This window comes from Muntiacus reevesi, chromosome 5 (assembly GCF_963930625.1).
Source record: "Muntiacus reevesi chromosome 5, mMunRee1.1, whole genome shotgun sequence".
Lineage (NCBI taxonomy): Eukaryota > Metazoa > Chordata > Mammalia > Artiodactyla > Cervidae > Muntiacus > Muntiacus reevesi.
In genome coordinates, this window is record NC_089253.1 from 54138801 (window position 1) to 54155442 (window position 16642).

Here is a 16642-nt window from a genome sequence, read left to right on the forward strand (position 1 = left end):
GATCATGGGACAAGTAACATGAGTTGCTCCTGACAGATCACCTTGAGAAGAGTTCGGTATCATCTGCATGGTTTAAAAATGTGAAATCTAGATCAATTTATGAGAAAGCATCAGAAAAAAGCAGTTCGAGGAACTTTCTACAAAATAGCTAGCCCGTACTCTTCCAGAGTGTCTAGGTCATGAAAATCAAATATTGCCCTCCGCCTCCCGCAGATAATAAAGTACAAAAATCTTTGAGATGGAATAGCAAAAAGCAATAGGAAAAAAACAATGAAATCAAAAGTTAGGTCTTAAACAATACAACTGACAAAATTCCATTTTGACTGATAAAGAATAAAGAATAAAAGGAGAAGACAAGAATTACCAGTATCACAGTATCAGAATGTATCACCCTATAGAGCCTGGTCATTAAAAGAAAAATAAGATAATACTAATTTCGTGCCAATAAATTCAACATTATACTAATAAGTTCAACAAAAAATTAGGTAAAATGAATAAATTATTTGAAAACACAAATTATATAAAGTCTGACTCAATGAGAATACACAACTTGAATAGCCCTATGTTTAAAAAAAAGTTTTCAGTTAGAAATCTTTCCAAAAAGAAAATTTAGGCCCAGATGGTTTCACTGGTAAATTGTAACATTTAAGGAAGAAATTAGACCAATGTTACACAAATTATTTTAGAAAATAAAGGAAGAGAGACTATTCCTAAACTCACTTTATGAGGCCAAAGACATCAGAAAAGAAAATTATGAACCAAGATCCCTCATGAAAATAAACACAAATAGCCTCAACAAAATTTTAACAAAACAAACCTAACAATATGTAAAGAATATGGTGTATCATAATCAAATCAATTTTTAAAGGTTGATTTAATATCCAAAAATCAATTAATATAATTTACCATATTTATAAACAAAAAAAATGATCACTTCAATGGATGCAGAAGAAGTTTGATAACAGAACAAACCTAACAATATGTAAAGAATATGGTGTATCATAATCAAATCAATTTTAAAGGTTGATTTAATATCCAAAAATCAATCAATATAATTCACCATATTTATAAACAAAAAAAATGATCAGTTCAATGGATGCAGAAGAAGTTTGATAAAGTCAAATATCAATTCATGATAAAATCCTTCAGAAAACTAAGAAAAGGGAAATTTGTTAACCTAATTAAGAGCATCTTTAACAAACCCACTTTCATTGTACTAAATGGTAAAAGGCTCAATGCTTTCTACCTAAGGAAAGGAAGAAATCAAGGATATACACTACTTCTATTCAGTATTTTATATGAAGTTTTAACCAGTGCCATAAGGCAAGAAAAAAAAGTGAAAGTCAATGAATTGAAAAGGTAGCAGCAAAGGTGTCTTCATGAGCAAATGGTATGATTATGTATATAGAAAAGACTCTACTAGAATAAATGAATTTAGTAAAGTCACAGGATACAATGTTAATATACAAACAATTATAATTTTATAATTCATATACCAGTAATGAATTATCAGAAAAAGAAAATTTAAAAACAATCCCATTTCCAGTAGCATACAAAACATGAAGTATTGAGAGATACATTTTGCAAGAATGTGAAAGAACTCTATGAAGAAAACTATAAAACGTTGCTGAAAGAAATTATATATCTAAACAAATGATATATCGTTTTCATGAGTTGGAACAGTTAGGGAAATTAAAATGGAGGAACCCTTGTTCAAGTTTCCTAAGCAGGAGAACAGGCCTCTAATCTTGCTTCTGACCTACCTGGACACTGCAGATTCCATGCCTGTCCACTAGTGAAGATAGTCAGGCAACACTTTAGATGAGAAAGGGAGTGGGTCTTGGAATTCTTGAGCCCCTGGAGGTCTGGCCAACTGCACCCAGGGTTTAGTGAAATACTATGACTCACAAGATAAACCAAATTTTACACCATTGTAAATATGTTAAAGTAAAACCAGAGCTGCATTTTTGCATGCAAACTGATGATGATATCTGTTTGCAGCTTGGAATTATAAGTGGGAATCCCTGAAACTGCAATTTGAAGTCTCACTCATGAAGTAGACACACTGCCTGGGACCTTTTCCAAACTCAGACTCCAGATTACTCTTAACAAGGGACTTCCCAGTGTGTTGTTTAAGCCTGGATATTAGTCAGTCCAATTTGATGATGTTTGTGTTGTTACTCTTTTTTTTAATTGTTTCTATTTTTCTTTTCTTTTAATGTTTGCATATTGAAATTAAGTTAAAGAATCGTCTATTAAATATTTTATTTATTTATTTTGTTTGTGATGATTTTTTTTTCTTGGTTAATAAATCCTTCAAACCTAAAATGAAAGTAAAAACTTCAACAAAACATAAATTGGTGCTATGAGCAGGATTAGTGAATAAAATGCCACTCTGTAAAAAGGAAGAAGTTAAGACTAACCAAGTTTTTATTCCTGGATGAGAAGGTTTGCCTTACTGCTGGTTAGCTACTGAAAGGGACATATCACTGGATTGTGTGAGAACTGGGACCCCCAAATTAAAGTGGGTCAAACCTTTACAAGTTATGGAATGGTTGTGGCTCATGCCAATTGAGAAAGAACAAGACTACCTCACTGGGACAAGAGACTAGATCCTTTTCTCTGCCTAGTGTAAGATATTTGAAACCAAATTAAAATTGCTTGAAGATAAATTAAAATTAGAGAAAGAGGTATGTGATTTGAAAGGATGATTGTTCATGTTACAAAGTCAAAATTGCATTTTAGCTGACTGAATCTCCATCAGTCAATAGCCAAAAAGGCCTCTCTGTAAAGATTGCACAAGTTAAATATGGAAAGCAGTGTGGCAAGGTTAGCAAAACAAACAAAACAAAACAAAACAAAACTGAAAAAAAAATTCATCTGGCAATAGCTAAAGCAGAGGTAGATTGGAACCCCAACGCTTGGGATGGGAGATCAATCCCTCCAAAATCCAGGGACCTGCCCAAACTGTAAAGTTTTGGGGAATAACATGGGCTAAAAGGACACAGAGAGATTTTACCTAAGGCAAAACAAAAGATAATGAAATTTACAACTCAACAGGCAAGAAGGGAGGCTCAAAAATTTCTAGGACTGTTTGGTTTCTGGCAGTAGCATATTCCACATTTGGGCCAGGTACTGAGTCCTCTTTAGAAAGTAACTCAATATTATCTTTTAAGGAAAGAAAATGTAAGTAAGAGCTTTTCAGTTCAGTTCAGTTGCTCAGTCATGTCTGACTCTTTGTGACCCCATGGACTGCAGCACACCAGGCCTCCCTGTCTATCACCATCTCCCAGAGCTTTCTCAAACTCATGTCCACTGAGTTGGTGATGCCATCCAACCATCTCTTTCTCTGTCGCCCCTTTCTCCTCCTGCCTTCAATCTTTGCTGGCATCAGACTTTTCCAGTGAGTCAGTTCTTCGTATCAGGTGACCAAAGTATTGGAGTTTCAGCTTCAGCATCAGTCCTTACAATGAATATTCAGGACTGATTTCCTTTAAGATTGACTGGCTTGATCTCTTTGCAGTCCAAGGGACTCTCAAGAGTCTTCTCCAACACCACAGTTCAAAAGCATCAGTTCTTCTAAACATCCAAGCATCTAAGAGATTTTAGATAACTATTAAGAATAATTATGCTTTAGGAATGTCTACCTAAAATAGTTTCTGCAAACGTTGGTAACTTAAATTGCTAGGGCTGTGCTAAATTAAGTGATGAAAGTTTATTGAATAGCTAAGCCACTCCCATATAAGATACTGAAACTAATTGCTGAACACTGGCCTCCTCTTACATTAAAACTATCAGTGAATATTTGGTACCATCCTGAGATGTTCTCTATAAGAAAGCAAACATTTTAAAAATTATCACTGGTATTTATGTTCACCAGTCTACAGAATGCTAATGTAAAGGACAGTTCATTGTTGCTTAAGGGAAGTAGGATGTGTGCTTTTAGTAAAGAAAGTATGAGAAATAAAATTGCATTTATTTAAGAGAAAAGGAAGTAGGTCTTACTTATAGGTGTCTGTTTCTGAATGGGAAAGTAAAATAATGAATATAAAAAAGTGATAAGAAAGTTTTGTGGAAAGTGGACTCCGAGAAAAGAGTTTTATGCATCATACAAGTTTTTCTTGGGATGTTGTACAGCCTTTGATAACACATTTTAAATTTCTTTACCTCTTAAAAGGGGCCTTCCTGGTGACTCAGTGGTGAAGAAAACACCTGCCAATGCAGTAGACAAGGGTTCAATCCCTAGGTTGGGAAGATCCCCTGGAGAAGGACATGGCAACCCACTCCAGTATTCTTGCTTGGAAATCCCATGGACAGAGGAACCTTGCAGGCTACAGTCTGTGGGGTCACAAAAGAGTCAGGCATGACTTAGTGATTAAACCAACAGCTAGCAACGTCTTAAGTGATCTATATTTGCTTTTGAAATCTATTATTATTACTTTAGCTGAATGAATAACTATTGTTTCATAGTGACCTGTGATCTTATCTGACTGAGTTTTCTAAACCCTTTAATATTTTTGACCAACTTCCTAAAATCAAATTCTAATGAAATTCTTTTGACCTCTAGCTATCTTTGGGGTGCTTCAGAGGGCTCCTGAGGCATCCCAAAGAAAGACATGAAGCTAATTAAGTTCATTTGGTAGGTTAAACATACATGAGAAGTATTGTTAATAATTAATAAATCTTCTCAGGTTGCATTGTATGGTAAATGTTACTATTATGGATATTCTGGAAATTATATAGAATTCATGAAGATTTGATATGTCCTGGTAAAATGTTATCAGTCATAATTCCAGTTACTATCTTAAAGTGTTACATGTCACAGCAGTAACCAAGTTACTTTGTCAATTGCATTGTCATCAGAATTTAAACGTGCCTTCTTAAACCTTTATGTCATTATAGAGAGCTATGGTTTCATTCTAATGCCTTAACAAAAAAAAAACTACCTCTTCAAGATTTATAGAAAATACTTTTTAAGATTACATTAACATTTAAATAGATAAACAAAATTTTGTTATCAACAGTAAGCTGGTATCAGACTGGAATTTGGCTTTCTCTCTCTGTTATGAGAATAAAGTTTTCTTGGAATGTGGTTTTTGATAACAGACTATGCAAATTTCTTCATCTTTAAGTAATTTACATTTGTTTTTAGAATCTTTTGTTACTTTGGTAAAGTAAATATTATTTCACAATCTTCTATGAAGATTGTGGCACACATAGATAAAGCTCATTCTACTTCTACAAAAAAATAGCCACTCAGCGTTAGACTTTTGCTATCCTGATGTCCATAAGATATGGCAACAATCTACTCCTAAATCAAGGAATTTAAAATGGGTAAATAATAGCTGTAAATCACATAGCTAGGGCTATGGGAAGTCCAAGATGGCTGCTTGGCCTTTACCAGATCTCTGACAAACCTCATTTTTAAATTTGAAGGGATATAACCTTTCTGGGCAGCAGGGTTAACGCCTTCACAAAAACATTTTTTATGCTTCACTGAATAGTTTTGTTAATTGAGATCTATGTTGACTAGGACTCACTTCCCAGATAGTTCCTCTCTCTTTGGATAGAAATTAGTTACTCCATGAGCTACAACCAAGGAACATACAATTATATATATTAATTGGAGTTTATGGCAAAAGCAGCAAGGCAAAAGAATATCTTTGGGCTTCTGGAATCGGAAAATTTCCAGAGGCCAGGAGAAATTACACTACCTTTGAAAAACAGTTATTGGCTTATTATTGGGCTTTGATTGATATGGAACAATTTGCTATTGATCATACTGTAATATTAAAGCCTCAAGTGCCAATCATGCAATGGGTACAAATTTTCCCAGCATCTACAAAAACGGGCAAGCCTAGGTGTCCAGCATAATAAAAGTGAAATGGTATATTCAGGACTGAGCCAAACCTTGGCCATATGAGTTCACTGCCTTATATGAAAAGATTTCTGAAATTTCAACTGAAGGACTCAAGCAAGAGGTTATAACTAAACCAATGATAACTGTGTCCCTTGTAAAATGGGGCAAGCCCTTTGACACTTGAACTACACAAGAAAAATTGTATGCACTTTTAGCTGATGGATCAGCTAAATATATAGGATCCACTTACTATTGCAAAGCGGTGGCATATAATTCAGTGACTACTAAATTGCTAACAACTACTGGGGAAGGTAAATGAATAAAGGCAAAATGCCTGTCTGAGGAGGCCTTACAAACAGCTGAAAAAAGAAGAGACACTAAAAGCTAAGGAGAAAAGGAAAGATATAACCATCTGAATGCAGAATACCAAAGAATAGCAAGGGGAGATGATAAAGCCTTCCTCAGTGGTCAGTGCAAAGAAATAGAGGAAAATAACAGGATGGGAAAGACTAGAGGTGTCTTCAAGAAAATTCAAGATACCAAGGGAAAATTTCATGCAAAGATGGGCACAATAAACGACAGAAATGGTATGGACCTAAGATAAGCAGTAGAGATTAAGAAGAGGTGGCAAGAATACACAGAACTGTACAAAAAAGATCTGAATAACACTGATAACCATGAAGATTCTTGATGAAAATGAAAGAGGCTTGAAGAGAGTGAAAAAGTTGGCTTAAAATTCAACATTCAGAAAACTAAGATCATGGCCCTGGTCCCATCACTTCATGGCAAATAGATGGGGAAACGATGGAAACAGTGAGAGACTTTCGTCTTGGGCTCCAAAATCACTGCAGATGGTGACTGCAGCCATGAAATTAAAATAAATGGGTTCCTTGGAGGAAAAGCTATGACAAACCTAGACAGCATATTAAAAAGTAGAGACATTACTTTGCCAACAAAGGTCCGTCTAGTCAAAGCTATGTTTTTCCAGCAGTTATGTATGGGTGTGAGAGTTGGACTAGAGAGAAAACTGCACCCTGAAGAGTTGATGCTTTTGAACTGTGGTGTTGGAGAAGACTCTTGAGAGTCCCCTGGACTGCAAGGAGATCCAACCAGTCCATCCTAAAGGAAATCAGTCCCGAATATTCTTTGGAAGGATGGATGCTGAAGTGGAAACTCCAATACTTTGACCACTTGATGTGAAGAACTAACTCATTGGAAAAGACCCTGTTGCTGGGAAAGACTGAAGACAGGAGAAGGGGACGACAGAGGATGAGATGGTTGGATGACATCACTGACTCGATGGACATGAGTTTGAGTAAACTCCGTGAGTTGGTGATGGACAGGGAAGCCTGGCATGCTGCAGTCCACAGTGTCACAAAGAGTCGGACACAACTGAGTGACTGACCTGAACTGCGGAAGTTAAAAGTAGCTGACTTTCCAAGCTGAGAATCCCATGGATTGAGGAACCTGGCAGGTGACCGTCCATAGGGTCACACAGAGTGGTATGCAACTGAAGCAGCTGAGCACACATGCACATCTATTTATGAGGTATTAAAGCAAGAGAATTTATCTGAATGACATCTATTCACAGATTCTTGATTGGAAGTCAATGAATTGGACCTGGTTTCCCCTATGGTTAAAGAATAACTGGCAAATTAACTCCAAGGAGCTATGTAGAAATAAGTTATGGTCTGACCTTTGGGAAATTGTTCAAACTATTAATGTTTCGGTCTTCTTGTAGATACTCACAGTGTTCCAAATTCTACAAAATGATGGTATAACTCTATTACAGGTAAACAAACATTATCCAAGCAGTAGAAGTCGATCCAGACTCCAGTGACTTAAAAGCCTTGACTTTTTGGGCACACCAAAATGTGGCCATCTGGGAGAAAAAGCAACATGTGGGTGGGCTCAGAATCAAGGTATTTCTTTAACTATGGATCTCATTCAACCTGTTATTTTACAATATCCAATTTTTAAACTTATTAAACAGAAGCTTGCCGAATTAGTCAAAGGACAATTGACAAATGGCAAGCTGCCTGGGCACATATAGCAAATTAATTATATCGGTTCATTGATTTGAGATAAAAGATGCCATTATGTATATACTGCTGTGAACACCTATTCTGGATTTTTAGTGGCCACTCCTTTTGGGAAAGTTAATCAGACTAATATAGTTAATTTATATATAGTGTTCTACTTCAAAGGCAACGTAGCAGTGGATCACATTTTAAAGGTAAGTTCATACAAGAGTTTGCCCAGAAACATAATATACAATGGATTTTTCCCATATTTCTTCTTATTATCAAGCTGCTGACTTGATTGAAAGAATGAGTAGCTTGCATAAACAGAAGTTAATTAAACTTGGAGAGGGCTCTTACAAAAAGACTATTACTGCCTTCACATTTTAAATAATAGACCTATAGGAGAATCAGAAACCCCTTTGAGAATGACTATTCCAAATTTACAAATTCATAAAATAGACTTCCAACTTGAAACAATTGAGTATTGGGAAATCAGTCTAAGAGTACTAGCTCATTTCTGAGCTACTCCTGAGGCTTTTGGACTGGATTTGTACTCTATAGACTTACTAAAAGATTGATATGTATTATTTCAAGTACTGTAATTAAGATGTCTCCTGGACACCTTGGATTAATTAAAGAACATTCCAGTTTAACTTTGAATGGGGTCTGTGTCTGTGGGGGAATTATAGACCCAGACTGCTAAGGAGAAATACAAGAAATTTTACAAAAGGAAAAAAAGGATGATCTATTTATCAATAGACAGGATTTGTTGTTGTTCAGTCACTAAGTTGTGTCCAACTCTTTGCAACTCCATGTTCTGTAACCTGCGAGGCTCCTCTGTCCATGGGATTCCCCAGGTAAGAATATTAGAGTGGGTTGCCATTTCCTTCTCCAGAGGACCTTCCTGACCCAGGGATTGAACCCACATCTCCTGCATTGGCAAACGGATTCTTTACTGCTGAGTAACAAAGGAAGCTCCAGGAAACAGGATGGAATCACCAAATAGCTGATTCTTCCATGTGTAATTGGCAAAGCATGAAAAAGAATATCTCCCATCTTACTAACAGTGAGAAGTGATGACCAGTTTGGGTCCAAAAGTGAAATGCTTGCAAGTGGAGCTAAAGTCTGGGTGAAGCAGCCTAACAGCCCTCCCATGCCTGCTGATATGATTATGCAGGGGAAACATAATACCATGTTAGTGATAATCCCCTGACAGGAAAAAATGGAAATACTTATCATTAAGCCAGTGTTATTTTCATGAATAGATTATTCTTGAAAGCCTGATTGTAATGTGGATTGTCATTCATGCCTCAACATCCATGGATATGCCAATTAAAAGAAAAATATGAAGAAAGCAATTAAGGAATTTTCAGTTGGAGAAACATGAGCCAGACCCAAACTAAGGATAACTTCACCTGCCCTGCAAACAAGGCCTGTATTTTCCGAACTTTGCCTTTCTACAGACAAAACTTTGCCTTTCTGTCTGCTAGATTTCACAGTACTGGTAAACATATAGTTCAAGCCTTGAACACAGGTATTATGTGCCAATTTTGTGTGTTAGTTTAATAATCATACTTACTGATAGACTGTGACAAAGCTACCAAGGGACTCCTATATGGATCAACTTCTTGCATTTGGGAACTCTACTTATTGGAGAACTCAATGAATATCTCCTCTTAATCCTTTAATGTGTTTTTTTGAAATTGTCCCTCAATTTTTGTGGATGTCAACCAATGATTGTAGAAACTACTGCATACTAATTGGGAATCCCTTTTTCCAGAAGCCTAACACATTTTATCATTTATATTGGAAAGGGACCACATATTACTTTCCCCCCATGAGAACTCAGGTATCGTGACTCAAATGTCATTCCCTACTCTTTCTGTTCCAAATTTTGGCTTCCCCTGAGAACCCTTATGTAAAATTTGGCAAAAAACCAGTTATAAACTTTCATCAGTTCTGTTCAGTCACTCAGTCATGTCCAACTCTTTGCGATCCCATGGACTGCAGTACGCCAGGTTTCCTTGACCATCATGAACTCCTAGAGCTTGCTCAAACTCATGTCCATTGAGTCAGTGATGCCACCCAACCATCTCACCCTTTGTCATACCCTTCTCCTCCTGCCTTCAATCTTTCCCAGCATCAGGGTCTTTTCCAATGAGTTAGTTCTTCGCATCAGGTGGCCAAAATTTTGGAGCTTCAGCTTCAGCACCAGTCCTTCCAATGAATATTCAGCTTTCTTATATGCTGTCTAGGTTTGTCATAGCTTTTCCCCCAAGGAGCAAGTGTCTTTTAATTTCATGACTGCAGTCACCATCTGCAGTGATTTTGGAACCCAAGAAAACAAAGTCTTTCATTGTTTTCACTGTTTCCCCAACTATTTGCCATGAAGTGATGGGACTGGATGCCATAATCTTAGTTTTCTGAATGTTGAGTTTTAAGCCAGCAGTTTTGCTCTTCTCTTTCACTTTCATCAATAGGCTCTTTAGTTCTTCTTCGCTTTCTGCCATAAGGGTGGTGTCATCTGCATATCTGAGGTTATTAATATTTCTCCTGGCAATGTTGATTCTAGCTTGTGTTTCATCCTGCCCCACATTTCACATGATGTACTCTGCATAGAAGTTAAATAAGCAGAGTGACAATACACAGCCTTGACCTACTCCTTTCCCAATCTTGAACCAGCCTTTTGTTCCATGTACAGTTCTAACTGTTGTTTCTTGATATGCACATAGATTTATCAGGAGGCAGGTCAGGTGGTCTGGTATTCCCATCTCTTGAAGAATTTTCCACAGTTTGTTGTGATCCACACAGTCAAAGGCTTTGACATAGTCATTAAAGCAAAAGTGGATGTTATTCTGAAACTCTCTTGCTTTTTCAATGATCCAGTGGATTTTGGCAATTTGATCTCTGGTTCCTCTGCCTTTTCTAAATCTAGCTTAAACATCTGGAAGTTCTCGGTTCACATACTGTTGAAGCCTGGCTTGGAGAATTTTGCGCATTACTTTACTAGCATGTGAGATGGGTGCAATTGTGCAGTAGTTTGAGTACTCTTTGGGATTGCCTTTCTTTGGGGTTGGAATGAAAACTGACCTTTTCCAGTCCCGTGGCCACTGCTGAGTTTTCCAAATTTGCTGGCATATTGAGTGCAGCACTTTCACAGCATCATCTTTCAGGATTTGAAATAGCTCAACTGGAATTCCATCATATCCACTAGCTTTGTTTGTAGTGATGCTTCCTAAGGCCTACTTGACTTCACATTCCAGGATGTCTGTCTCTAGGTGAGTGATCACACCACTGAGATTATCTGAGTCATGAAGATTTTTTTGTACAGGTCTTCTGTGTATTCTTGCCAGCTCTTCTTAATATCTTCTCTATCTTTTAGGTCCTTACCATTTCTGTCCTTTATTGTGCCCATCTTTGCATGAAATATTCCCTTGGTATTACTAATTTCTTTGAAACTTTCATAGATAAATGTAATTGTATCCTGATAGGTTTTCAGGGTACAATCCATGGGGTTGCAAAGAGTCATACAAGACTTAGTAGCTGAGCACATACTTGATAGAATATTGTATTGTTACAACTATTGCTGCCAATGAGTTAATGGATATAGGAACAGATGTACAAAAACATACTTCTCATGCATGGTAGGACTTCTGTTTACTAAACCCCCTATTGTTGAAAAATTGTTTCCTTCATTGCTTAACCCATTACTTTATTCTTTGATCACTTTATTTATTTTGATGATCTAGAATTTTTATTTGGCATATACAGTTAAGAAGGGTGCTTGTGTTATTTTGCCTTATTTCCATGCTCCTCAGCCTAAACAGTCCTGAGGCTGTTAGGGAAATTACAGTGGAGGAAGTCTTGTTCAGGCTTCACAAGATGGGAGAGCAGGTATCTGATCTTGCTTTTGACCTGCCTGTACACTGCCCAGATTCCGTTCCTACCCACAAGCATGTTTAATTAGGCAGCACTTTAGATAAGATAGGCAGTGGGTTTTGGAATTTTTGAGCCCCTAGAGGTCTGGCCAACTGAACCCACAGTTTAGTGAAATCCCATGACTCATCAGATAAAACAAACAGCATTGTAAAAATGTTAAAGTAAAGCCAGAGCTGCATTTTTGCATCCAAACTGATGACAATACCAGTTTGCAGCCTGAGATTATAAACGGGAGCCCCCAACACTGCAATCTGAAGTTTCAAACAAAAGTGAAACTTTTGGCAAATCAGGAACACACAGTGTTAAGAAATCAGTTTTCCACACATCGTTCTATAATCCCAGCAGTGATTTTAAGAACTTGATCCTAAATCTAGATCGGAAGTATATTTTTTTTCTCAATCCTTCTTTCACAGTGTCATTTTTTAAAAAGGTCAGAAAATGAAGAATGGACACACTAGAGGCAATACAATTAATTGAGATTGCAATTTGAAATGATTCCACTAAGATAAGTTTTATATCTGACAGTCTGTACTTCATATCTGCCTTTATTTGCTTAGTTATTAATGACTGTTTATCCTTCATTAATTTCTCAAAACACTTATTTTGGTGTTTTTATCATAGTTTTTTATTAAAAAAATTTCACACATAGTGAATTCCTATTAAAATGTTTTTTTTCTATTGGCTGTTTCCTACAATTTTTCACATTTTATACTTTTGATTTGCAATTTAAGATAACATCCCTTGATCTAACAGCAGGAAGGGATTTCTCCCTCTTAATTTCTAAGCACTCTTTTTATGGAAAGCTAAAATGCATTATTAAAATGCTGCCCTCAGTATATTAACATATTTGGAAAACTCAGCAGTGGCCACAGGACTGAAAAAAGTGTTTTCATTCCATTTCCAAAGAAGGGTGCCAAAGAATGTTTAAACTATTTTACAATTGTGCTCACTTCACATGTTAGCAAGTTTGTGCTCAAAATTCTTCACACTAAGTTTTAGCAGTACATGAACCAAGAACTTCCAGTTTTACAAGCTGGGTTTCAAAGAGGCAGAGGAACGAGAGATCAAATTGCCATCGTTCGTTGGCTCATGGAAGAAGCCAGGGACTTCCAGCAAAACATCTACTTCTGTCTCACTGTTTACCCTAAAGCCTTTGATGAGGTCTCCTGAGAAACCTATATGTAGGTCAAAAAGCAACAGTTAGAACCAGACATGCAACAACTGACTGGTTCCAAATTGGAAAAGGAGTATGACAAGGCCGTATATTGTCACCCTGTTTATTTAACTTCTATGCAGCGTACACAGTGCAAAATGATGGGTTGAATGAATCATGAAGATTACCAGGAGAATATCAACAACCTCAGATATGCAGATGATACCACTCTCATGGCAGAAAGTGAAGAGGTACTAAAAAGCCTCTAGATGACAGTGGAAGAGGAGAGTGAAAAAGCTGGCTTGAAACTTGACCTTCAAAAAGCTAAGATCATGACATCTGGTCCCATCACTTCATGGCAAATAGAAGGGAGTAAAAGTGTAAGTTGTGACAGATTTTAATTTCCTGGGTTCTAAAATCACTGCAGATGGTGATTGTAGTCATGAAACTAAAAGACACTTGTTTCTTGGAAGAAAACCTATGATAAACCTAGACAGTGTATTAAAAAGAAGAGACATAAACTTGCTGATAAAGATCTGTTTGGTCAAGGCTATGGTTTTTCCAGTACTCATGTATGGGTTGAGAGTTTTACCATAAGAAGACTGAGCACTAAAGAATTGATGCTTTTGAACTGTGGTGCTGGAGAAGAGTCTTGAGAGTTCCTCAGACAGCAAGGAGATCAAACCAGAAAATCTTAAAGGAAGTCAAACCTGATTATTCCTTGAAAGGCTGATGCTGAAGCTGAAGCTCCAAAACTTTGACCACCTGATGGGAAGAGCTGACTCACTGGAAAAAACCCTGACTCTGGGAGAGATTGAAGGCAAAAGGAGAAGGGAGCAGCAGAGGATGGAATGGTTAGATAGCATCACTGACTCAATGGCTTGAATTTTAGTAAACTCTGGGAGATAGTGGAGGACAGAGGAGACTGGTGTGCTACAGCCCATGGGGTCACAAAGAGTCAGACAGGACTTATCAGCTGAACAACAGTGACATTCGCTTTTATTATTTCTTTTACCTTTCTGTTGAAGCGCACAGCATGTATAACACATTTAAACACAATTTTTAAAAGTTGCTTTGTTGTTGTTGTTAAGTCACTCAGTCGTGTCTGACTCTTTGAGACGCCAAGGACAGCAGCATGCCAGGCTTCCCTGTCCTTCACTATCGCCCAGAATTTGCTCAAACTCATGTCCATTGAGTCGATTATGTCATCAACCATCTCATTCCTCTGTCACGCCCTTCTTCTTCTAGGAAATAGTTTTTCAAGTAATCATTTAGATATTTTATCTATAAACTCTTGGGTATTTTTCTTGTCAAAATGTGTTACCTACCTTTAATGCTATACCATTAACCAAAAGGTTTAAAAGTCAATTGAATAATATCTTTTTATTATTAATACTGTTTTTAAAGTAAATTCGAAAGGTGTTATTTCTAACGAGAAAACCACTTTGAGGTAAAATTCTCTGACTATTAAATTCATTAACCTATTTCATATACAAAGATTACAGTTACCAGGTGACTGTAGAACCTTCACTTTTCCCCGAGTACATGAATTTTTTAAGAATATGAATATCACATAGAAAGAACTGAAAAAATTGCCCACTTTCTTATTTTTTCAATTTTTATGGTTATTTCATATTTAGATAACTACTTAATGACTTTTAATATTAATTAAAATAAAGATTCTGTTGTTTGAAATTATTTGCCTCTAAATTTCAAAGTTATCTAAAAGCAAATAAAACAGTCTAGATAAAATGAAATCTTGAGTCAAAGCTTACAAATTGGAATCATTTCATTCTTTGAGAAGTGTAGACAGCCATAGTGCTTCATCATCAAAGGCAGAAATCTATTTTGGGGTTCTGGGAATCTCCCATTCCTCAGGGTGAATTTAAATTTTGTTGAGACTAGAAAATATACAACTGTTGGAAGGGGTTATGCTTTTTAAGAAAATGAATACAAAATGATGAATTCAAATATAGTTACTAATACTACCATCTTGGAAGGGACCATGCAAAGGAACACCTGTGAGCATTAGCTTTATTGATGAAAATAATCAATAAATAATCTATAATAGGAGCCTACAATAGAAGTAGAAAAGAGTTTTATTTGAGCCAAACTGAGGATTGTAGCCTGAAAGACAGCCTCTCATGTAACTCTGAGGAGCTGCTCTGGAGAAGTCTGGGTTTCAGAACAGTTTTGTATCTTGTCAGAACAAAGAACATTAAACAAGTCAGGGATATATTCCTTTAAGATTTCAAAAACAAAAAACAAAAGCCCACAACAGATTAGCAGGTACACGTAAGTAGTCAGCACAGCCTTGCACCTGGGGAGGGAGTTTTATTATTGAAGGAGTACTTGCCTTTGTGCCCCAGAAAAAAAAAAGTAATTTAATCATTGTTTTTTAATATGAACATTCTTTATTTCTGGTCAGTGTGCCTTTTCCCTAATAAAGTAGATGTATAATATATGTTTGATGGGCCACAAACTGGCTGTTTTAGTTAGCATAAAAGTGAAGTTAACTCATGTAGAATCTAGAATTAAAATAGGAGGGAAGGGAGCAGGGCACAACCTTTAAAAGAATGACAAACCTCAGGACACAATATAAACTGATTAGAGCCAAATAGGTCCAAGATGGTAGAAGAGTTGACTTCCACTAGAACTTGAGCCTCAGTATACGCTCAATGTACTACATCAACTAATGTAGTAAATGTAGTAAATGTAGTAAAGCTAAATGATTCACCTATAGGTGCAGGTCCAAGGGGACCATAAAGTCAAAAAATGGGTGGTGGCCCAATTCCTGAAAATCCCCACCCCTTTCCCCAAATAACTGGAAAAATCCTTCCACTCATTAGCCTATGAAATTACCCAACCCTTTAAGAACTGATAACCCCATACCCTGGGGCTGCTCTCACCTTCTGAGATGGCCCACAGTCTGCTTGCGAAGTGTGTTTCTCTCTAAATAAATCTACTTCTTACCTGTCACTTTGTCTCTCACTGAATTCTTCCTGTGATGAGCCATCAAGAGCCTGAGCTTCATTAAGTCCTGAGACCAGGTGTGTAATCTCAGTTAAAAGAACATGGGTTCAAGTCCCAATCTGAGTTGCATGGTTTTGGAATGATTTCTCCAGACCTCAATATGTGAAGATATCTCTTATTAACTTTGGACACAGTTCATGTCAATTCATGTTGGCTTTCACCAAGGGTAGGGATAAAATGACCCTCAAACTATGACTACAATTTTCTTCCACAGGAAAAAAAAAAGAATCTGTATGTTCTGAACAAGTTTAGGTAGGCCGATAAAAGGTCATCTTTCCATTTTCCTGCTTGACATAGATTTAAGAGTGAAGTACATATTTAGAAGTAAAAATACAAACACACAACTTTCCTTTCACTCAGTGGCCCTGGGCCTCCACTTCTGCTAAACCACATCTTCATCTGCCTTACATTCTCATCCTCCTAATGGTGGCAGTTTCCTGTCATGAGGAACAGCCTTCTACTAAAGATAGTTCACCAGAGCTTCAGTTCTGTACTCTGATTCTACCTGTTGTCGTTTTTCAGTTCCTAAATCGTGTCCACTCTGTGACCCCATGGACTGCAGCATGTCAGGCTTCCCTGTCCACCATCAGCTCCCAGAGCTTGAGCAAACTCATGTCCATTGAATCGGTGATG